This window comes from Barbus barbus, assembly GCF_936440315.1.
Source record: "Barbus barbus genome assembly, chromosome: 21".
Classification (NCBI taxonomy): Eukaryota; Metazoa; Chordata; class Actinopteri; order Cypriniformes; family Cyprinidae; genus Barbus; species Barbus barbus.
Window position 1 is genome coordinate 14666120 of NC_136749.1, and position 23703 is coordinate 14689822.

General features: G+C 38.8%; 1 long non-coding RNA gene across 1 annotated transcript in view; it reads left to right on the forward strand.

Moving 5' to 3' along the window:
- Nucleotides 1–4108, forward strand: part of LOC306887521 — a 121046-nt gene extending 116938 nt beyond the window's left edge. Inside the window, exon 3 of the long non-coding RNA XR_013785687.1 lies at nucleotides 2174–4108. This is a non-coding gene — a long non-coding RNA (uncharacterized lncRNA). The remainder of the gene's footprint in view (nucleotides 1–2173) is intronic.
- Nucleotides 4109–23703: the final 19595 nt, after the last annotated feature.

Here is a 23703-nt window from a genome sequence, read left to right on the forward strand (position 1 = left end):
TCCATATAATGTCTTATGTTGTGTTATATATTTGCCGTTTCTCCTAAGATTTGTCATTAAAGAATGTAATTTTGATATTTCTTCTAATTCACTGCAGCCGCGTGGCAGAGTATTTGGAAATCAAAGCTGCACATGCTGAAATTAAAGGATTTCAGCAGCCTCCTGTGTAAGATCCTGTCACTGTTCAATCACAGATATAACAAATATGAACTTGACAGGAAACATTCAAACAAAATGCTACACATATGTAGCTAATGTGGCTTTTTTGTCCTCACAGTGTATTCAACAGTGTTGACACTCCCAGTATATTATGCCATTACAAATTATTGTCATTCTATCGATATAGACAAGGAATGGAAATGTTCTTTCTTTTTTTTTGGTTGTGTGTGTGTAACTTGGAAAGTACCTCTCACTGGCTGGGAGAATATAACCTAACAAAATAAACATAAAGCACTTTTGTGGACATCTGCTAGATGAGAAATACATCTGCCTCAACAAACAATATCTTACAACCAAAGCAGAAACCTGCTGTCACAAAACATTCATACTTGCTTTGTTGTTTTCTATGATGCTAAAGAAACCTCATGTGTATTAGACAGTGGTCGGCCATCAGGGGCAGCAGGGCCTTCTCTCCTGGCCCTATAAAAAATAAAATTGTGTGATAAATGTTTTTATTTATTATTTAGATATCATTTTCATTTGTGTAATGTCCACAAAATTGCCTATGATTAGTTTTGTTGAGGTTGAATTGGAATATCCTACATAAAAAGTCTGCGGCCAGTACTACACATAGTGCTACCCTTTTGTTGAAAGACGTCACATCTGATTTGTTATGAGTATTAGTAACAGAATCATCAGCAAATTGAATTTTGACGTTTAAAATTTCTGGGTCTAGCGACATGCCCACTGCTACGGCCAGTGTTAGACCGCCCCTTTAGTCAGCGATTTCCAAGGTAAGAATGTGAAATTCAACAAAAAGAAAATGACAGCCATAGTCATTGGCGCCTACACCAGATCTTGTTGCCGATCTACTAAAAACACCTTTTTCCACGCACTTTTTTGGAGACAAAAAAGCATAACGTTAACTGAGAATGGAAGACCTACACCCAAACTGAATTTGCTAACAAAGGTGAGGAAAGTTTTATGCGCCATTTCAAAGTTTGCAACTATGAGTGCTATGAGTGGCTAACAGCTAGCACCGAGCACAAGTTATTTTGTTGGCAGTGTTTACTTTTTAATCCGAGTAAAGGGACATGGAATGACAGACCCATGGACTTTATTTACAAGTGACAGGTGAGTGCTTTATTATTTGATGAGTATTGTATCATGCACATTGTTATGGAGGTGTATGTGGTGCGTTGATAAAACTGTGGTGTGGTGTGTGGATGTCCAGCATTTGTACAGTTTTGCTGCTTTGGGCACGTTGTCATTTTAGTGTGACGTGAATGTGCATAGTGCCCGTGTATTGGCGGATTACTTTTATTGATCCATTTAGGGAAATTTACACTGCCTTTAACCCACCCTAATCTAGCCTACTGTTGAAATTGTTGATCAGCCGTCATTGTTATTGAGAGCCTGTGTACGACATAATATGTGCATTATATGCATTATACGCCACTGCTATTAGACCACTTGAAAACAGGGCAGGGACATTTAGGGAATATTTTTTTTATTGCTATGAAATCCATTAAACCAGGGGGGTCCTGTTCACTTTTACATCCAACTACAAAACACCTGCATTGCTAATACAGGACAGTACATCGGTGTCACTAAACAACACAACCTCACTCTTTTCACACTGATTAATGTTATAGGTAAAATAAGTTTCACTGTTTGAACTGCTTAGTATTACTATAGCCCCTTTCACACTGCACGTTGGTCCCGGAAAATTGCCGAAGTGCCTTCTGTGTGAACGCAAACACGTCCCGGGATTGATCCCGGGATGGGGACCTAAGCCTCTTTCACACAGAGATTCCGGAAAATACACTGGTAATGTGTTCCGGGAATCATCCCGGGATTGTTTGATTTTGGTTCATTCACACTGCCAGCGATTTTCCGGAATCTGTGTGTGCATTCACACACAACCCGTAAAGATCCCGTGAAGAAACATGACATTTCATGTGACGTGTATAATGAGCCGCGCACCATTTTATTATGGCTTTTGTTCACACAGCACTCGTTCCGGGACTGAATCCGGCAACCACAGCAAGAACACCTGGAGCGTGAGTTTCCGAACCCAGACACGAAACCAGAACCGAGTCTGAACAAGACAGGAGGGCCGGGATCCGAACACCACGCCCCAACATGAAACGGAGCACGCAGACGAGAGAGCGCGCGGCTCGAGCACACTCGAAGCCGGCCGCGCGCTCACCAGAAAGCAAGACAAGAACGGAGTGTCAGGGCTCCGTCACAAAACCATGAATAAACTAGGCCGAAGTGACAAATCCATGATCGTTGTCTACTTAACTCCGTCCGCGCTCTGCTTCTGGCGGCTGAGGTAACACGTGTTTTTTTTATTTTCACCATATTTCCCGCTCTCACTTTTCTCATCCTAATTTTACAAACTTTAAGTTACGCATGCTGACTGACACTGATCACTGGTGGGTGCGGTATTCTCCGATCGACTCGGGTATTACATACAATGTTAAACAGACCCGGGACCCGAAGTAATAGATTGGGACACGACCCGGACCCGGCAGACCATTTAAAATATAGACCCGAGCCCGTACGGATCCTGGGTCCTCTGGTCTCGGGTCCTCCGTGAAGACCTCTACTACACCATACCTTGACTGCATAAATGCCTTTAGGCTACTTGTGGCATTTTGTGGTTTGGTATGACTTAGTGTTCCTATAGGTGCATAGATAACTCTTGTATTCTCCTCAGTTTCTCTTGATTTGATTGTTCATTTTGATCTGTGATACATGCTCTGTATTTGTGATCTTTATTTTTGTTTATGTGTTCCCTTTTTTGTATATCAAACAGTAGCTATATTTCCCATCACCCTGCTTTTATACACATTTTGAAGTATCCCATCAGAAAAGAGTGATGGAAATGCCTTAATTCGCAAAAAAGTTTTTAGGCATGCTTGAGGTGGTTTTTGACTTGTGTGAAAAAGGGTTGCGAGATTTGCCGAATAATTCCTCCCTGCTCATCAAAAAAAGTCATGTGACTTTGTGCTGTGGGAAGGCAAATCCTGACTAACTAGCAGACCGATCTCGTTCCACAGCATCTGAAATGTTGTTCTGGTCATTCTGAAATCCTTGAGCAAAGTCTGTCATCAAAGTATTTCTGTATAATTGTCTTACACGACTGTGTCTCCAAACAGCAGGCATCCGCCTCCGAAAGCAATGACTGCATTTACTGTGTTTTGTCTGCTTGCTCTGAGGTGCAAGTAATTTATTATAAATGAAAATTATTATATTCAGTGGCCTTTCCAACTTTTCATAGTGATAGGCTATATAGTGCCAGTTTATCAAGAAGTGACGATTTTGTTCTCTTTGGCTTGTTGGATGGAAACTGTGCTTATTCGCAAATGTTTTATGTATATTCCAATTTTGCGCATAAGTTTAATTGTGTGTCTGTTACCATCTTGTATTCAGTTGAAAGCTAAAAAAAAAAAAAAAAAATAATCTTTTGTAGTTGTTTACAGGGGCCTCACTGATGGGGGAAAAGGGTGCCCAGAGGATGGCAGGGGCCCAAACGATGCTCTCTCTGGGGCCAGATTGGGACAATCATTAATCACTTATTTTTTTTATGAACATACCATTATGTCTTGTCTTGTTAAATACTATTAAAAAAGATTAAAACTAGACAATGAAAGTGCACTGTTCAGGGTAAAAGGAATAGTTAACACCCACATACACTTGAGATTTATAGGCTGTGTGAGACTGGCCATCACTTCTCGGAAGCCACAAAATTGCACACATGTGCAGAGCCAGAGGCCTTTGTGAAGAGGGAGGTGGAGTGTATGAAAATGATGGATGACTCAGCAAAATGGTGAGAATGATATTACAGGCCCTGTCCCTTGCATCAAGCAGATGAAAGGAATCTCAGTCAAGGAGCTATAAAAGCCTGCAGAGCAATTACTGAAAACATCTTTTACTGTTGAAAAAAAAAAAAAAAAGAGTACGAGAAGATTATTTTTCTGGCATATTAGTGGCTGAAATAACTGTCAGAAGACCAGACCACAGGGTTATTACAGTTCACTCTTTCTTGCATGAGTTCCTGTTCTACCAGAGCTCAGGTGATCTCACTAGTACATGACTGACTGAACAGTTGGAGAGTCTTTCATTTTGATGTTAATTCGGTAACCTACAGCTGAAGCCTCTGAGATGAGCTGAAACCGCATGGAATTTCCATCACTCTTCTTCTTCTAGTGCAGTAACGTTTATGTATATTACTGTTGTGACAAATATCAGGCGTTTGAAGACCTGTATCAGTACTGTGATGTTCTGATTATGGATCTAAAGCATACATGTGAGGATGCACATCGCAGAAGTCATTAACAAATTGAGCTTTCACCATATGTTGTTTTTCTGTTGCTACTTGTAACATGTACTGTAAACAGTACTGTTTCCTGGCAGAAATATCTGTGCAGACTGGTTCTTAGGGGTTGGGAAACAGCAAGCCCCTTTGGTATCAGACATACTCACCATGGGTGTAATTGAGCATAGCTGTCTATCAGATGACATAATGAGTTACAGTCTTGTCTTCTAAGCTGCTGAACAATGGCCTGTAGAGAAATCAATCAGCTACAAGCATGTTGTAACGGTTGGTGGTTGTAGAGAAGGGAGCGCTCGACAAAGAATAACAAAAGAGATTTATTTAGCATCAACACACATTACCATTACTAACTTAAGATCCGACAAACACAGAGGGAGAACTGAGGACTTATAAAGGGAGTGGAACAAACGAGGAAACAAGGTAATTAATAGAACACAGGTGATGAATATAACTAATTAACAAAACTGGGTCATGAACTAAAACAGGAAGAACCAAATATGGGCAGAAAGGAAACTAAACAGAAACAGATATATTACAGTATCTCCCCCTCCCGGAAGGTGCGTCCCGCACCGTAACAGTAACATCGGGGAGGGGGGGCGGGCGTCCTGGAGGCTGGAGCAGGACCAGGATAGGACAGGGGAGCCTCCAGGACGGATCAGGAGCCTTGGGAGACCATGGCAGGACTGGAGATTCGGGAGGCCATGGTGGATCTGGAGCCTTGGGAGGCCATGGCAGGACTGGGGATTCGGGAGACCATGGCGGATCCGGAGCCTTGGGAGGCCATGGCAGGACTGGAGATTCGGGAGACCATGGCGGATCCGGAGCCTTGGGAGGCCATGGCAGGACGGGGTCCTCGGGCGGCCTTGGCGGATCTGGATCCTCGGACGGCCATGGCGGATCGGGGTCCTCGGGAGGCCATGATGGATCGGGGTCCTTTGTGGCCTTTGGCCTGGCCACACAAACTGCGGCTATATGGCCCCCCCCCAAAATTTCTTTGGGAAAGTTCCCCTCTGGGGCCCACATTGGAGGAGCGGGTTCTTGCGGGCGCTCTGGAGGAGCGGGCTCTTGGGGGCGCTCGGGAGGAGCGGGCTCTTGGGGGCGCTCGGGAGGAGCGGGCACTTGAGGGCGCTCGGGAGGAGCGGGCACTTGAGGGCGCTCTGGAGGCGCGGAGCTGGACGGAACCAGCGGAGACGAAGGAGAGCTGGACGGGACCAGCGTAGACGCAGGAGGGCGCTCTTGCGGCGCGGACTCGTGAGGGCGCTCTGGAGGAGCGGGCACTTGAGGGCGCTCTGGAGGAGCGGGCACTTGAGGGCGCTCTGGAGGAGCGGGCACTTGAGGGCGCTCTGGAGGAGCGGGCACTTGAGGGCGCTCTGGAGGAGCGGGCACTTGAGGGCGCACGGGAGGCGCGAAGCTGGATAGAACCAGCGAAGACGAAGGAGAGCTGGACGGGACCAGCGGGAACTCAGGTGGGCTGGACGGAACCAGCGGGAACTCAGGTGGGCTGGACGGAACCAGCGGGAACTCAGGTGGGCTGGACGGAACCAGCGGGAACTCAGGTGGGCACTTGCGAGGTGCCGGAATTGGTGGGCTCAGACGAGGAGCAAGCACTGGAAGGCACTGGCGAGGAGCTGGCACTGGAGGGCGCTTGCGAGGAGCAGGTACTGGAGGGCACTGGCGAGGAGCAGGCAATGGATGGCACTGGCGAGGAGCAGGCAATGGAGGGAATGACATGCCCTCAAACTCAATTAAAATCCCCACCGGCACCTGTTTTTCCCCCCTCGGTGGTTCGGGGGAACCGTTATTGGCGGCGGAATCCCTTTTCTCCGCGGACGGCGCAACGTTCATCGCCCCTTGCGGCGGAATCCTCCTCGCCGTGGGCGGAACATTCATCGCCGTGTACGGCGGAATCCTCTTCGTCGCGGACGACGCAACGTTCATCGCCCCTTGCGGCGGAATCCTCCTCGCCGCGGGCGGAACATTCATCGCCGTCTCAGGCGGAACGAATTTCTCTTGGGCGGTGGGTAAGGGCGAGCGGCGAATGGCGACCCGTTCTCCCCAAAACGGGTGGCCTGGGTAAGCCGCGACAGGCAGCCTAACATCCCACGCAGAACGGGCAGGGGCGAGCCGCGAACGGCGGCGAGAACCCCCGCAAACGACGGGAACGAGCTCGAGCATCCCAAGCGTTGATCTCGTCTTCAGTTGGCGGTCGGATCTTCTGTAACGGTTGGTGGTTGTAGAGAAGGGAGCGCTCGACAAAGAATAACAAAAGAGATTTATTTAGCATCAACACACATTACCATTACTAACTTAAGATCCGACAAACACAGAGGGAGAACTGAGGACTTATAAAGAGAGTGGAACAAACGAGGAAACAAGGTAATTAATAGAACACAGGTGATGAATATAACTAATTAACAAAACTGGGTCATGAACTAAAACAGGAAGAACCAAATATGGGCAGAAAGGAAACTAAACAGAAACAGATATATTACACATGTGAAAATGTGTTTAAAGCTTTTTATTTATAGGAATCAGATTCTGCACCTAGATAGCAGCGTTTTTAAGTGCTTTAAGTTCCCTAAACTGGAAATGCCACCCATAATTTAAAATGCACAAGGCTTGTTTGAAAAAGGTTGTGAATTTTGTTTTTAAATGAATTAAGAATGATAATTTCCCATTTTGCTCTATGATGGTTTCACCTATGGTGACTAAATTATTTATACTTAATGCTAAAATATATTAGCTGTTATCCACACAGAGAAAAGGCACTTCTGGCACATCAAACATGGTTTAAAATATATATTTCACAGAATATTTAATTAACAGAGGTACTGTATGTAATTACACAGGAATTACAATTGAACTGAAAACAATGAATTATCTTTGTAGCGCATGCTGCATGCCTAACATCTGCTTTTTATGTTTCATGGAAAACAAGTCAGTTAATCATGATAGAACCGTCCAAAAATTAAGAATTAAACAATAACATAGATATAGCATCAAGAATTAAACTATAACATTAATTAGCTATTTTTAACAGCTGTAGTTTTTCATCACAAATCTATAGCTACAGAATGGAAGAACTAGCAAACGCCTGTGTCCTTCAATGTTTATTAAAGCATATCTGTAATCTAGACACGACCCTTTGTTTTTAAAATACTGTCAGGCCTATAAACAGATTCAGAAGATATTATCTCATATCAAGTGTGAGGAGATTATATGGTTTCCTAATAACTTTCCCCATAGTGCATACTTTTATCTGTTCTTTTACTGCCTAACACTACCAAACCATATTATTCACCCACTCATAACTTGTGACTACAATACAAAGCTAAACCACCTTCCCGGTCTGATGCAACACAGGACGTCCATATTTGGACTTCCACATTTATAGAGGAAGAAATGAAACACATGACATCACCCTAATTTTTTTTTATCAAAACCTCACATGACTTCCAACATCTGATGCAACACAACAGGGAGACTTCTTGTGAGTGGTATAGATGGCTGTTACATCTGTTTGCAAAGGCAGAAAACAGTGAAGAAGATATTGTAGTAAGAAGTTCCTCACCTGTATTCAAAATTAATTGCTAAATCATTCTAAGTATGTCAAAATCAGACCAATGAGGCTCAAAACATATCTTTGACCCTTGTATAGAAAAAATTACACACAAGCACAGGGACTCAGCACTCTACTTTACCTCTGACCTCTGATTTACAAAACATAATTAAATACGTGTATAGAAACGGTTTCCCCTTATGTAAGATGATGGTTTACATTCCATTCATCACTCTAAACAGGCTGTAGGATGTGTGGTGGAACACAGAACATGCAGGACTTTCAGAATTCAAAACTGTCAATAATTGTAAGGCATACAAATGTGTCAGGTTTACAATGTAGGCTCAACTGTCCCAAAGGCAGTAAAACCGGAAATCAATTACATTGTGGGTACCAATGCTCCCAACAAAACACAGTAATAATGCCTAAAAATGCAAAAAGATTTCTTGAGGGTAAGAAAGTGCGGGGATAGTGATAGGGAGACACTGATGGCTCAGTAAAAGGGACAGAAGTCAATGGAAAGTCCCCATGAGGATACATGAACAAACGTGTGTGTGTGTGTGTGTGTGTGTGTGTGTGTGCGCGCGCGCGCGTGTGCGTGCGTGCGTGGACTTGTGACAGTTCTACTGCATTAGCTTTAATCACTTGAGAGAGTACAGTATTCTCAGTTGAACAGGATTTGAGGATTACGTTTAGGATCCTCTCAAAGGAGACACTAGTCTCATATAACCAGACCTTTAGACTGACAGCAGAAGGTCTGGAAACCTTGTCCGATTTGAATGACTAAGGCCCACCCAAGAGGCCATATGACTGACAGGTAAAGCAACCAATCACATTTTGCTTTTGTGCCACGTCATGTTTGGGGTGTGGAAATGTCCCCACAGACTCTGTGCCATGAACTTTAAATATTTCAACATTTAGTTGATCATGATAAGCTCTCATCATCACAGTTGTAAACACGGTGGCTTTTTTCTTCCACGAGGGGATTTGGCATAATGGCATCTTTGTTTCCAGGTGGAATGTTAAAGAACGAAATACATCTCCCGGAAATCTCCCTGTTTAATTTAACCAATCCGATGACAACTTCAAAACTGTTTCCCATTTTCCCATATGCATCAGACCTTCAGTAAACAACAGTCCGTAATATAGGCTGAGACTAAGGAGATACTAAGGACTACCTCTTATTCCATAATTACGTTTAGCCATCTCAACACAGTAAAGCCACAACAAGTACAGTGTAAAACAACATAAACTGCAAAAAGAGCACAAAACACTAATGAAAGTCTGAGTATTTTCGGTGTAGGGATGATAAATGTATGGCAGATAAGGTTGATGATTAATTTCACAGTGAACCTAAACGATAATTTACAACATTCTGCTGAACAAAATGTTTTGTATAGGAGCAAAAAAAAAAAAAGATAATTAGTAGATATAAATTTAGAAAATTCAGTAGTGTTCACCCAGATATTTTGAAACTTCTGTCTCGAACAGAAGAAGAGATATACGCCTACTATCCCCATTTCAATGCAGTTCTCTCTATTTCTACCGGATATCCTTCCTCTGGCAGATACTTGCAGACCACAGAACAATGTGTTTAGGAAACCATATTTGTCTCATTTAACTCAGTTTAGCAGGTCATGTGTTATGGTTCACTATATATGCAATATGTAGGTAAGGTAATATTTCAATGGTATATATTTCAATGTTTTATATGTTTTATGTATGTTTTATATTTTTATTGGCCATCTCAGTTTTCTTTTATATTTAGCAGTCTCTGACAGACACCAATTATAAAAACAGAAATGTAAGAATGATTCAAATAACTAGCAAAGAAACAGAAATGTCATCACTGCGAAATGTACAACTATATTAGCGTACACTTGCTTGTTTAAAGTCTATGAGTGCAGAGCGAGTAACGAGATGTCCACAACAAGCCTGTCCTGATTCTGTCCTGGCCTGTCCTACAGGCCATCATGAATGCTACTGCTGCATGGGGGATTCAACCTGCTGCTTTTCCAATAAACAGCTGTGACTGATCTAAGTATGTGAGCCAGAAATTTGCGAACCTTACCAAATTCTTTGTTACCAGCCACTTAAATCTTCTACTAGCCAAACCAAAAATATTAGGAATAAAACAGATTGTCCAAGTCACGGCTAAGCTTTAAATATTTAAAGTATTTAAAAGTAAAGATCGCTAGTATCGCTTTTTATTTATTTATTTTTTTTCTTTCTATGTTTACTATTGAAATGTTGTTGTATGAATTTGTCAATTTTATTTAATTTGTGTATTTTCTTAAATGGGTGTGTATAGAGTATTTACAGACCGTTAACTTTTAGTTTTAGTTACTTTTTCTTATTTGTAAGTCGCTTTGGATAAAAGCGTCTGCTAAGTGACTAAAAGTAAAGTAAAGTAAAGTAAAGTATTATTATTAAATATGGTTCTGAATCATGAATTGAATAATTGAATCAGCTTTACAACAGTCAATCTATATGTGGATACCATTTAAATAAAATAATTTTATTCTCTATATACAGTAATCCATGTAATTCCAGACAGGAATGCTTTCTAACATACGTTTTAAAAACATTTTCTTAAAATTTGGTCTAACAGAACTTAAAGCACCATAATGCTAGTTCTGGTTTATGTATGTGACCCCTTTTCGGTGTTTATGGGAAAATTTTATTTTGTTGGCATTCTAAACTGAGGAAATGCTTGTGTGTGTCCACGCCTCATGAAGACTTTTGCACTGAGCTTTCTTGCTTGTCCACAGGGGCTGTAATGTTTCCTCATAGAGATATAATCAGATGGCTGTGTGTTTAAGAAGAGTGACCAAATATCACATGATTTGAGCCCCTTACCAAATATTGTTTTTGCTTCTGTAACCCAATTCACAGACATTTTTCAAATACTTTCAAATAATATTATATTGTCTTCTCTCTTCAGAAAACCTATCATCATGTATTGCAAACACACTTTATTTCAGTAAAGGGACTTCAGCTGTTATTTCTTCTTTTTCCATTAACACTTTTTCTGGCATCATATCTCTGGCTGGGTAGTCACTTTTTACTCTGGACAGCAAGTGGCCTTTTAATATCACCCTTGCAACTCCCTCACCATCCCTTAGCGATCATCAAGCAACATGATCCAGCTATATCTTGACCTAAAAACATTGTAGCGACATCAATGTTGGCCCTTTCAACTTGAGACATTGTACTGAGGTCATTTATAGAGGCCTATTGAGAGCTCTAGCCAATTTTCTGTACCAGAACATCAAAACATTGTAACAGGGCTAGCTGTTACTAGTCTTTTTCTACTCTCATTTAGGGGGCGATAGAAAGCTGAGACCCCAATTAATTTAACCAGGTAGTAGAGTAGAAGAAAGGGGAGTTGTTTGGAAGAGGGAAGCATGGGTGTATCGAGCTGGGGATCTTTGATACGATAACGCGGCGGTGAGCGGCAGTAGCTACAGTTCCGGGTGGAGACGCCACTCGCAGACGAGAGGAGCGTGTTCGACGGAGATTTCGGCGACGAATTTGAAGCTACGGTGGTTGACATAAACTGGTTTGTGACTGAATTGAAATGAGTTGTGGGGTAATAGAGGAAATGGAGTCAGATGACTGGAGTATAATAAGTGGAAGGAAAGGGCAAGGAAAAAGAAAGAGTGGGCGAAACGAAGGGAGGATGGCAGATAGCCAAACTAGTAAAAGGGGTTTGGAAGGAAACAGCTCAGATGAGGACATTAGGGTAGTCCGTAGAATAAAAAGGTTGAAAAGAACAATGAATGGGGAAAGGATTGATAGTCTATCAATTCTTCTGGATTTTCACGACCCAGTATTACCAGAGAGAGTTAAAATTGGTTATTTAAGTTTTGCTGTGAGACCGTTTATTCCTTCCACACTCCGCTGTTATAAATGTCAGAAATATGGACATATTGCAGCGGTATGCAAAGGAAAACAAAGATGCCCAAAGTGTGGAGGTGAGCATAGAATTGAGAATTGTGAAGAGAATGCACAAGACAAGTGCTGTAATTGTGGAGGGCAACATAGGGTGACATACAGTGGATGTAATGTCAGGAAGAGAGCGGTGGAAATTGAACAAGTGAAAGTTGTAAACAACATAAGCTATGCAGAGGCAGTGAAGAAGGTTCAAGAACAAAAGGGAAATAATGATACTGGCAAGGATAAAGGTATAGGGAGGACAGAGGCTGGTTCAGTAGAGGGGAGAAGTACAGCACTGACAATGGATAGGCTGATTTTGTTCATTGCTTATGTAATCAATTGCTCTGACCAAGCCAGACACAAAACAGAGAAAATCAAAATAATTGTAAAGGGGGCGGAAAGGTTTTTGGGCATGAGTGATATATCGTGGGAAAACATCAATAAAAGGCTGGAAGATGATGGGAAATCAGGAGGGGCAGTTGAAAAGACAAACTGAATATTTTACAGTGGAATGCTAGAAGCTTGTTAGCAAACGGTCAAGAATTCAAAGGTTTTATAAAAAGGCTTGGAAAGAAACCAGAAGTCATATGCATTCAGGAAACATGGCTTAAGCCAGTTTTAGACTTTAATATTAAAGGATATGATGGTGTACGTAGGGATAGGGAGAAAGATAGTGGTGGAGGGTGTATAATATTTGTAAAACAAGGAATACAATATAAAATTTTAGGGAGAGGAAATAAGTTAGAATTTATAGTCATAGAGGTTTTAGGGAACAGAGGAAATGTTAAGATTATAAATTTTTATAATCCTTGTAAGAGACTATCACTTGAGGTTTTAGATGAACTAATAGTACATCTTGAAGGGAAAATTATATGTTGCAGAGATTTTAATGCTCATAGCACGTTATGGGACAAACGAGATGATGGGAATGGAGCAGTGATTGAAGAATTAATGGAAATGAAGGACTTGGTATGTTTAAATGATGGAAGGGGAACAAGGATTAATGTAAGAACAGGGACAGAAGCGGCAATTGATATTACACTTGTTTCTAGTTCATTGGCCGGTATATGCTTATGGGAGGTGCTCAGTGGAACAACTATAGGGAGTGATCATTATCCTATAGTAGTTGAAGTGAACCTGAGTATAGAAATAAGTGGTACAGGTGGAGTAGATAAATGGTCTTTTGAAAAAGCAGATTGGGAAGAATTTAGGAGAATTAGTGAACAAGAAATGGAAAGAATTGATTTTAAAGAAGGGATTGATAAGGTTAATAATGAGGTTTGTAATGCTATACTGTTAGCAGCAAATCAGACTATTCCAAAAAAGGGAAGAAGGAAAAAAAAAAAGATTGTGCCATGGTGGACAAAAGAGTGTAATGAAGTGATTAAATCTCGAAATAAAGCTTTTAAAATGTTAAAAAAGAATCATAGTTTTGAGAATTTTATTGAATATAAAAGGAAGCAAGCAATTGTAAGAAGAGTTATTAAAAATACAAAAAAAGACTTCTGGAGGAAATTTTGTAACACAGTGGGAAGGGAAACAGAAATTGGTCAGGTATGGGGAATGATAAAAAGAATGAATGGTATAAAAAGAGAATTTGGGTTCCCTATATTAAAGGATGGTGAGACGACAGCTGTAAAAGATGAAGAAAAAGCAGAAATGCTGGCAAAAAGATTTGTTAAAATACATAAACCAGACAATTTTAGTGAAAAGGGAAAAAGAGGAAGGGAAAGGACAGCAGAACAGTATAAAAGTTTATTAGAAAGTGAGGTATATGATAATGACCAGTTAAATATGGCATTTACAAAAACAGAGTTAAATCGAGCTCTTAGGAAAACCAAGAACTCAGCACCAGGAATGGATCAGATTGGCTATGTCATGGTAAGTCATCTTAGTGAAGTATCCAAGGATGTGCTATTAAAAATGTACAATAAAATTTGGGAGGAAGGAAAATTACCACAAAAGTGGAAAGAGGCATTGATAGTGCCTATACGTAAGCCTGGGAAAGAATGTACAGATCCAGGAAATTATAGACCTATTGCGTTGACTTCTAATATAATGGAAAAAATGGTGAATGAAAGATTAATATATCATGTGGAAAATAATAAACTTTTAGCCAAATATCAGAGTGGTTTTAGGAGAGGGAGAAATACAATGGATCCGGTGGTGTGTTTAGAGCATGAAATCAGAAAAGCACAAATAAATAGAGAGAGTGTAGTGGCTGTCTTCTTTGACATCGAGAAGGCATATGACATGATGTGGAGAGAAGGGATGTTAATAAAATTATGTAAACTAGGAATAAAAGGACAAATATATAGATGGATCAAGGATTTTTTGACAGGGAGAACAATTAAAGTGAGAATAGGAGACAGTTATTCAAGTAAATATGAAATTGAAAATGGAACCCCACAAGGAAGTATAGTGAGTCCTTTATTATTTTCATTAATGATAAATGATGTATTTGAAGATCTGGATAGTGGGCTAGGCTACTCGCTCTTTGCTGATGATGGAGCAATCTGGAAAAGGGGAAGGAATATTAACTTTATTGTTAAAAAATTACAGGAGGCTATTGAGATAGTTGAAGAATGGTCAATTAAATGGGGTTTTAAATTCTCAGTGGACAAAACAAAGATAACGTTTTTTACAAGGAAAAAAATTGGAGGTGAGATAAAACTAAAATTATATAATCAAGAATTGGAAAGAGTAAAACACTTTAAATTTTTGGGGATGTGGTTTGATGAAAGAGTTACATGGACAGAACATATAAAGAATATTGTGAACAAATGTAAAAAAATAATAAATACTATGAGGTGTTTAGTGGGCAGTGAATGGGGGGCAGATAGGATGGCATTAAAGGCCATTTACAATGGATTGATTAGGTCCATCTTAGATTATGGGTGTGTTGTGTATGGATCAGCAGCAAAAACGTCTCTAAGAAAGTTAGATGCTATACAACATCAGGTATTGAGATTATGTACAGGAGCAATAAATACTACATCAATTGCAGCACTACAGGTTGAAATGGGAGAAATGTCATTGGAGATGAGAAGGTTACAATTATCACTGAATTACTGGGTTAATTTAAAAGGACATAGTCAAGAGCATCCAACACAAGAAACTTTAAAGCCCTGTTGGGAAAAAGAAAGTAGAAAAACCAAAAGTTTTGGATGGACAGCGGAGGAAAAAGCAACAGAACTAAAAATCAACCAGATGAATGTAAGTCCAACGGTGCCGCTTCCATTAATTAAACCTTGGTTATTTCCAGAAGCTGCAATAGATTTTACATTGTTAGAACAGAAAAATAAAGGTGAGGAATGTAATTTATATCATGTGCAGACATATATCAAGGAATACTATAGTTATGTTCAGATCTATACGGATGCGTCAAAGAGTCTAGATAATAAGGTTGGAGTAGCGTTTACTGTGCCAGAATTTCATATATCAGTAAGGAAAAGGATTAGTGATGAATTATCCGTTTATACAGGGGAAATGATTGCATTAGTATTAGCATTACAGTGGGTAGAAGAGATCAGACCTATGAAATCGGTTATCTGCTCAGACTCAAGTGCATCTCTGGCTAGTTTACAATACAGCCACTCAGAGAGTAGACCAGACATTTTAATGGAAATTATGCAAACATTATATAGAATTCAAATGATGGGGATTATAGTGGTGTTTTTGTGGGTGCCTGCACATATTGGTGTGGAAGGAAATGAAATTGCAGATAAAGAAGCGAAGGAGGCTGTTAAAAATAACGACATTAACCTAATTATCAATTTAAGTAAGAATGAAATCAAAAGTTTAATCAAAAAAAGACTGAAGGGAAGATGGCAAAAACAATGGGATAAGGAGAAAAAAGGAAGATGGTTCTATAAGATACAAGGGAAAGTGGGTGAAATAAGAAATGCAGGGAAAAATAGAAAAGATGAAATAATAATATCAAGATTGAGATTTGGGCATACAAGATTAAATAGCACACTTCATAAAATGGGTAAACATGAAACGGGGAGGTGTGAGTTTTGTGGACAGGAAGAGACAGTAGAACATGTCATACAGTATTGCCAGAAATATGACAATGAGAGGAGAATTTTAATACAAGAATTAGGTAATAGGAAAATACAATTTATAATAAGATATATTTTACAAAATAATTCGAATAATGAATGTTTTAGTCTAGTTTTGCAGTTCCTTAAAAAAACTAAATTGTGGGATAGAATATAAATATACATTTAAATAAAAAGGGGGAGGGAGAAACTCTTTTTGATTCACACTCCATACCAGTTGGTGGCGGAAATACACCATTAAGTTGTTTGTCAACCGCCAATAAAATCACATGAAGAAGAAGAAGAGGGAAGTTTTGCCCTAGCACCTATGCATTCATTGGAGTCCTGATTGAGAAACTCTGTTTCCTGTTCAATCTTGTAAGTTTTGTTTTTCTTCATGTTCTCATGTGCATTTGATCTGCTTGAACTTGTTTTTTTTACTGCATATGTTAAGTGTGGGCTTTCTAGTTAATGATAGGTTTTTTTTTTTTTGTAGATGGACTTTTTAAATATTGATTTGTAGCTGGTGTTGAGTCTTCATGAGTTGCAAAGGCCCTACTTTCACGGATGTCAAGACGATTTTTCTCAAAAGGATTGTTTGCACTATTTTGCCTTGTGGATTAACATATATCCTGATTTCATTGGGATTATTTGAAGAGCACTTTCAGGACTCATTGCTCCTTTTGTGTAGGGTTTTGTTCCACTCATCATCATTAGAGACTGTATTTGGGGATGTGAACATTGACTGGGACACACTGAAGTCTGAAGATTTTTTTTTGTAGTTGTCACCCTTTCTTTTTGTATTAATTCACATTTATCTGCAAACCATCTGTGGCTATATAGATGTGAAGTACTGTATTGGTGGTCTAGCAATTCTTTCTCATTCTTGTATTAAACTCTGTATCATTTATAAAAACTCAATTTCAGTCATTGTAGTTTTGTGACAGTACACTGGAAGATACACTGAGTAGTGCTATGTTGGTAGTTGGTGGGCCCCTCCTGATTTTTTTTCATATAACTACATGCCTCAGTAGTGGATAAGTGGTTATAACATACAGATTTGTTTCCCTTAGACCAGTGTACTTAGGTTAAGGATAGAGCCCAGGGACAAGAAAGACCAACATTCAGGTTGTTTGTAGGACATTTTGATAAATAACTCCCCATAACCAAAAGATGGGAATTGTATTGTCTGAGGTTTAGGACTGAGATGCTGAAGGTTGTGTTGTTAAGGGTCACCTGATGTTTCAGGTTTGAAGCTGTGGATGAAGACGATCAGGGTTTTTGTGGTGACAGAGTTCATGATCATGGTCTGTACTTACCAGAAAAAAGTTAATCAGAGTCGGTTAGTGGAAGTTATAGAGACCCAAAGACAGTGTCACACAAGCCACATCACTGTGGTTCTGGGGTGTGTTTCCCAAAAGTATTGTTAGTTTACTATGATCAAAACTTCCCTCATTTAAACATAGTTTACTGATTCACCAGCTCCTCAAACTATGGTTCAAACAAACGTCGCCAATGTTTCAGGAGTTTAGGACACAGAGGAGGACACATGCTTATTCGATAACCATTTTATTTCATATTTTCCCTATTTTTAGATTAACTTTTTTTTCCAGTGTTTCCTGTCGTAGCAACGCAAAGATTTGATTTCAAAAACAGTATATCATAGCTATTAAACAGTTTCTTGTAATGATAAATCTTGTTTAAATCTGTATTTAACCTCAGAATGATCTCAAAGTAAAAAGAGGTGCTTAAGTCTGATTTTTGTGGTGGTTGCACTTTAAAATTAAATTATTATAATCTTAATTTAAGGATTTTGAAAATTTGACAGTAATCAGTGTTGAGTACTACAGTAAGGTTAACCCTGCCTGCTTTAAATGTTTTAAAATGATTAACAGTTGATAACATTTGCTAGAAGTATAGAAAAGTAATCAAAAATCAAATGTTACATTACAAATTTACGTTACATTACATCGGCTACATTACTTTAGTAAAGTAATTGAAATAGTTACACTACTCATTATATTTTAAATAGGGTAACTTGTAATCTGTAACCCATTACATTTCCAAAGTAACCCCTCAAACACCGGATATAAATAAATTTGGTTTAAATAAACAATCAGATATATGTAGAGTTAGATGGTCAATGTAAGGCATTTTGAATTTCTGCATTTCTCAACATGTCAAAAGAAAAGAAAACATTTACAATTTTAAAGTGTAAAACCAAAGAAGCAACTTCACAAGACATGAAAAGTCTTATCAAATTTTATTGACAGAAAGCCCTCCAACAAGATAGCTAGATAGCAGTCAAAAAAAGAAAAGGTTGTATAATATAAAATACTTTTTTTTTTTAATGTATAAAAATACATTCAAGCATAATGCTTACACAGCTAATGACAGAAATATAATACGTTTTGCATAATTCTCTACAAGTGCAAATTTCATCTAACAATACAATGACAGCTGACACTAAACTTATTTATCAATATCATATTATTACACACAATATGACAAAGTGTAACAGCATCCTTTCATTTTTTTAAGGTATGATAGTCATTATTGATATCAGTAGTAATATAAAGAGTACTTTATCATATATAGCTTGGCACACAGTAACAAAACCAATTGTCAGAAAAAAAGGTTCAATGGTAGCACCCTCAAAAAGTACTCGTTTGTACTTTATCTATTCCTTAAGGTACTAATACAGGAGCAGACAATGTAAAAAGGTGTATCTTTGAGTGTACGGTCCCAGTGAAAAGATAAGACAGGGTACTTTACTGAGGTTTAGGTGACCTTTCGATAAGTCTTCTTTGGATTAAACTAGTAATGCATTGTGTACTCACTGGAACAGCATTTCATTGCATTTTGCTTCCACAGCGGCAACTTAAATACTTGCTCTGCTTGTACAGATACTTTGCTCAGCAAAGCCTTAAACTTTAGATAGGGTTCACACTGACAAAACAGACTTTATTCATTTTCATCGTGATTGCAATTTCTGGTGAAAACTATGCAAATTAACAGTAGAGTGATGCATGATTACCAGTGCCATTTACATTTAGTCATTTCACAGAAACTTTTATCCGAAGCAACTTACAAGTGTCATGACACGGGATACAACAGAAAATTACGATTCCCTACAAGAAAAGAGAGAATCTTCAGCAATTTAAATGCTGTCAGTGTGAAGGTGGCTTTAGGATCCACTTTCCTGCAGAGTTTAGCTCTAACCCTAATCAAACATACCCGAGCATGCTAATCAGTGTCTTCAGGATCATTAGAAAATCACAGGTGTCTGAGTTTGATCAGGGTTGGAGCTAAACTCTGCAGGAAAGTGGATCTTGCGAGCCAGATTTGAGTATCACTGCTTTAGGCAGTGAAGGCATTGACAGTTGTAAACATTATCCAAAGTAAATATGGATCTGTGTGCCATGCTACATACATTATATATATATATACACACACAATTTATGAGCTTTATAAAAAAGTAAAAAAATTTAAATAAAAATTGTAATAAAATGATCAATGATCAAAATTGCAAAATTGAATCCCCAAAATGTACTTTGGTAAATATAATTTTCAAAAATACACACTCTGGAGATGTAATGTAACATGTAATACAAATTTGGAGGATTTTAGTTCTCGCTAATACCATTTATTGAGATCTCTATGAAGTTAAGTGTAGTTGGGGGTATATGTTAGTGTTAGTGTGTATTATATATATATATTAGGGCCGGGACTCGATTAAAAAAATTAATCGAATTAATTAGAGGCTTTGTAATTAATTAATCGAAATTAATCGCATTTTAATCGCATATAAATATTTGACCTGAGAACAGTGAGAAGTAAGTTATTTTTTATATGGATTTTTAAATTTCCCATCCACAGGGCCAACCAAAGCGGTCTCATCAGCTTCTTTGTCCATGTTCACTGTGGTTTGTTTTTGGCTGTTTCTCAATATGCGTTCTTCAGCGATCTTGCGTCCTTGTGTTCTCGTTCTACGTCATCATTAACCGTCGAAGTTCAGTTCCAATTCTCAAGAACGTAAGTATAGAGGATGCATGAAAGTGCCCGGATATGTTCTTGAAACTGAGGATGCATCGAGTGCAGACTTGAGAGAATCGAGCCGTTAGAAATCCCAGAAAACGCTGTGGGTGGCCGGTGTACGGAAGCCTGTAAGCTTTAAAGTCGCTCTCACAAATACTTAACGGCTCTTCAAGTTGAAAGTAAACATTTATCGTTTTGTTTTGGTTAATTTTAATAAAGTTATAAGACCCGGAGAAAGTCTGCATTTTTATTGGCATATTAAAATGAATCTTAACAGTAAAACATATAACACTGTAAAATAAAACAATACAATTATATGAAAGTAATATCTATAATAGTATGAAATGTTTTAATAAGTTATGACATTTTGTAATATTTATTGTTCATTGGTCGCTGCTTATGCTGAGACTATGCGGTCAGTTAAGCAAGAACACAGTAACGTTACATCTCAGTTCTCATAAGTGTGCGTTCTGTGTTCTCGCGTCCTTCCGAGTTCGTTCTTCCAAGGAAGCTTGGCAAGACCGGTCTCCACGAGAACGCAAGTCCGTTCTTAAACAGCCTGAACGCTAGTTGGTGCTCCAGTATAATCGGTCCGCCGAAACTCATCCAGTGAGAAACGTTCCGCGGTGCAAAAATAAGTGCGATTAAAATGCGTTAAAAAAATTTAACGCGTTATTTTTGTGTAATTAATTAATCTAAATTAACGCGTTAAAGTCCCGGCCCTAATATATATATATACATACACACATTTATATTTGTGATTTAGATAATTTATCTTTTTAGATAATGCAATTTTTCTTAATTTTAGTGTCAGTGCCCTGTATAGTCCCGCATGTCATATAGCACAAGACAGATCAAGGTTACATTTGGATTAAAAGGCACACACACACAGTCCATAAAGATTAGATGTTAAAAGCTACCAAAACAACATTTATATTTGTGAAAATCATACAAGAATAAAATAAGTGGAAATAAAGAAAGTAAAAGATTTATTTTGGTCCTAAATGGCTTACAAGCCGTATTCCAGACACAGTCCCTCTGGAGCAACCTGAGGTGATTTGCGTGAAGGCACAAAGCATTGCCACTATAGCACATCTTCATGTTTTGGTTTACAGAAGCTTTTTGCCCTGTGGTAAGAAAGTCAAAAGTCTTTCAGTCAAAGTAAAATTGTTTGTACATGACCCAGATACACACACACACACGTAATTACAATAGTTAAATTAATTAAATGTAATGCTATTAATTGTATCTAATGGGACAGAAGGACAACATCATCTTTACATATTAAACCCAACTTTGTGAAATGCACTCACCTTCTTCCAATGAACAAAATGATAAATGCACCAGCAACCACGATCCCGATTAAAGCAATCCCCCAGACAGGTAAATCTGATGAATATACATGTAAAAACATAAAAGAAGATTATAGAATATTTCGATTTTAAGGTGAAATAGCATCAGACTTTTAAAGGCTAAGCTATTGCCTTTACCGTTGCCTTTATGGTTGCCATGTTCTTCCCCTGATGTGTTATTTCTTTGCAGGGGGTCACGTGCTGCTGAATGTTTCAAATCTGTAACTTTAGACAAATACAAACAAAAGCATACTTAAAATACACAGAAAAGTACTAGTTTCTAGAGTAGGTCTATGTATGATGTGAACCTTCATAATGCTTACCTGTATAGTTGATAAGACATTTACACTGTAAGAGAAGGAAAATTATATTTTTAGAACTTGGTCTGTCCTAATGACTTGACAATGTAGCACTGCTTTTAGAATCTTATTTGTGTGTAAATGAAACTGACACATTCATTGCAAATACCTCGCAGTCAAGTTGCCATTGCAGGTTCTCGCAGACACTCAGTGTGAGATTCTGAGGCGTTACATCCACTACAGTCGGTAACCTTTTTCCACTGGCATTCGGAGTTGAGTCGACAATAAACGTCCCATTCTATACAAACAACAGCAAACCGAGGAGATACTCAAAATTTGACTGTTTTGAAATGACAACTTCAACAATTAAATCCAGAACAGCAAACGCTCACCAGATAGTACCATCCTTGTTCGCAATTTGCAGCGCATGGGATGCCCGGTGGCACCGTGTATGTGTATCCATGGGACGAGCGCAGGCTCTCACACGATATTTCCTGATTTGCAGGGCATTCTGATGAGGAATTCAAAACCTCATTTAATTACATGACATGTTTTATACTCTTGTAATATTCACTAGCGAGTTTCAAACTAGATAAATGTACGTAGTTCAGCACGCTAAGATTTTATAAACAAATAAATCTTTACAGTGGGAAAAACTCTTACCGTTAGATACAGACGCACACCTAGCAAAAGTGAAAATAAATGCTATCACTATTGTCTTAAAACTGGGATTCGGATGCATCGCTGCTGCCACAAATATGTCCTGGCATGTACAGCACTCACACACTGACTCGACAGGCAGAGCTCCAGTGCTTTTGTATTATGACACTGTGGGAAGTGCCCTGGCGCTGAGTACAGCCAATAGCGAAACGCAACTTGCTAAATTCACAAGCCACCCCCACCCAAATTGTTAGAATCAGCACAACACTGGAACAGTGACCAGGCAGAGAAACACTAAATGCCATGAGTGATGAGTCTGATTGTTAAGTTATGCGTCCCGGTTCGGCTTAGCATCTGATGGCCATTACAACCAGCTCGTTTAAAAGCTGCAACAAGAAAGGTCAAACAACAAAATATCAATGCCAATTGTTTTATTTAAACTAAAACAACAGCAATCAATAATGACTATAAAGCATAAGTCTAGGGATAATAAAGAAAACTAAAGAAATAAATATAAAAACAGAACATTAACTACAAGATATAAGAAATGCCAAAAGAAACAAATATACAAAGTCAAAAAGAGAGACACTCTGGAGAAATAATACAGATCACGACCAATTTAATTATGCACACACAAATAAGCCTACACAGGCAAAACTGACCAGTAGTTCTTTCATTTTACAGGTGCTGGTGTCCAGTGCCAAATCTTCTCCTGGTTCTCCTCATCCTCCAAGAAGTCTGCCTCTATTTACTCTTCTTTTCTTTTGACTCTGGACCTCTAGTTATTGGCAGATCTAAAGGCCCTCCATCCTGTCTGTTAACTTCCTATAGGGGCTAAGATGCGTCCATTGGGTCTAAGAAATTAAAATGTGTAAAGTTTCAATAAGTTTTTAAAAAATTTATTTACTTTTTAAAAGACTGGACTTAATTGGAAAACCGATATTTTTACATATTTAAAAAAAAAAAAAAAATTGCAAGATGAGAGACAAAAACCTCTACATGCAAGTGTACAGTACATGCATAAATAAATATTAAAAGCAAAGGAGAGAGTTTGTGCCCCACCAGTTCAATTCAGCTCAACCTGAATTCATTCATGTGTACAAGTGAATGTTTTTAACAAGTGTTAATGAAGTTTTTGATATACTGGATATTTGTAAATGACAGAAGAAAAGTGTGCAAAATGAGATGCAACTCGGAAGGTTCAACTCCGCATCAAGGAAGATGCAACTATGGCAAGCTAAGTTTTTATGACCCTGTCTGGGTGGATTGCCAGTGTCATATTTAGATATTTTCTTCATAGAAGCTCCTA